This window comes from Dipodomys spectabilis, unplaced genomic scaffold (assembly GCF_019054845.1).
Source record: "Dipodomys spectabilis isolate Male_0828 unplaced genomic scaffold, ASM1905484v1 ptg000463l, whole genome shotgun sequence".
Taxonomy (NCBI): Eukaryota; Metazoa; Chordata; class Mammalia; order Rodentia; family Heteromyidae; genus Dipodomys; species Dipodomys spectabilis.
Window position 1 is genome coordinate 3,866,557 of NW_024871140.1, and position 2,043 is coordinate 3,868,599.

The 2,043-nt window shown below is 32.7% G+C and overlaps 1 pseudogene; it reads right to left on the minus strand.

Annotated features, from left to right (window-relative positions):
- Window positions 1–1,586: 1,586 nt before the first annotated feature.
- Window positions 1,587–1,685, minus strand: LOC122098196 (annotated as a pseudogene).
- Window positions 1,686–2,043: the final 358 nt, after the last annotated feature.

Consider the following 2,043-nt stretch of genomic DNA (forward strand, 5'->3'; position numbering starts at 1 on the left):
ATTCTGTGTGTTCTATAAATTGATCAGAGGCATGCATTTTTCTCATTCCTAGAATAAACTGCACATGAACACACCATATTTTCAGTCTGAATCTTTGAATACGGAGGGACATCTTTCCTCTGCTCTCCATCAATTCCCTAATCTACAGTTAGAATAATTTCGAATAGTAAAAATGGAAAAAGAGAAAACAAATCATAGTGAAAAAACAGATGCAGAAAATTCACCGGATTTTGCTGAACAGTTCAATTAACATGAACTATTAGGGAAATACATGTACACATCATTCCCAATGGCACTCAAAGTCTCTGGTTAGGCAATTGTCATGAAGATGAGGAACACGATGAAAAAGTGAGGAATGGTATCAATTGCAAGAAAAAAATGGAGAAGGATCCAAGCAAATTTCTTCTTTGGGCTGCTGAAAATAATCTGTTTACTACTACAGTAGTGCAGGGACTACTTTCCAAAAAGGCCACTCATGTGAATACTAGGTATGAAGATGAGTATAACCATCTTCATCAGGAAACCTATAGGGTATACTTAGACATTTGCCATGAGTTGGTGGCTCAATCGGCAGATATTCTTGCAATAACTGTAGATGGCTGGACACCCCTGCACAGTGCTTTTACGTGGAATAATACCAGAGTGGCTGTTTTATTACTTCATCATGATCCAAATACCAATTCCCAAACTAAAGGCCTCTTGACCCCCTTGCATATTGCTGCTGGGAACAGAGATAGCAAAAACACGTTGGATCTTCATCTGTTGAACCATTATGTCAAGTCAGGTCTGAAGAATAAGTTGGAAGAAACTGCATTTGATATTGCCAAACGGATAAGTATATGTCACTATCTCTTTGAAGTTTTGGAAGGCTGTACAAATTGCTCTTTTAAGTCACCATGGTTTGGTTAAGTTTTTTAAATTTCATAAATTCCATTCCATTGTTTGTGTCCATGCAAAATATTTTCACAATCCAAATAACAACAATACCTTACTGTAACAATTCATGGATTCCATGGAATTCTTCCAAGTGAATTGCCTGACTTTGATGTCAAAATGTATTCAAAAGAGATTTGTATACATCTATAATGGTTTCTGGAGAGTTTGTGCTTTTTTTAATCAGAAAGAATTTTAACTTATCTGTTGAAATGAGTAGTATAGAAACTGAACATATTTCTGGTGTTTGTCTGAAAAATTATATCTTAAAGTATTCTATATTCTATGTTTGTATAATATCCATAATCTATTTTATTCTGTCCTAGATATAATACTTTGAATTCTACATTGTTTTATAATATATAGGCTCATTAATAAATGTGTCCTTTCAGATTGCATTCCATATAGAAACAGTGTAAGATTCCTTTTTTCCTAGGTCCTTATAGTATATTTCTTTGGGATAAAATGACAATGTTGTCTAATTTCAAAAGTTTTTTTAAAGATTATGCTATGTAAAGACTTCACTAATTTGAAGATTTAATACAGTGATGTGAAAATAACTTTTAATTATATGAATTACATGTATTATTACACTTGTAATTTTGTAATCAACTTTTTAAAAACTGTTTTTCATTTCTTGCATCTGAAGAATGAAAAATATGGAATATTTCACAAATTTTCATATCATCCTGTGCAATTGCCATGTTAATCTCTGTATTGTTGCAATTGGGGTATACGTGCTGCTGAAGCATATAGTGTCCCCTAAATTGAAGTATGCAATTTAATGATGCAATCTTTATACAGGCTTATATCCTTGGGTGCCTATTTGTAACAAGGAAACCTTAATGTTCCTAACAATGATACTGATCTTATTTCCCTAAAATTCTGTGCATAATGGAAAAAATTATATTGTTCAGACGATTGCTCACATTTTCAATTATTTTGTCAATGACTATTTTAAGTCTTTTTCATTTTGAAGCATTCATAGCTAGGTCCAAAGGGAATGGCTTTTTGAAGTACTTATTTATCCAACTGAGTTAGCTTTGTAGAACTAATGGATTCAAAGTAGGCCTTGCTTAACAGCTACTTCTAAACTTCTGCAGTTGAAAT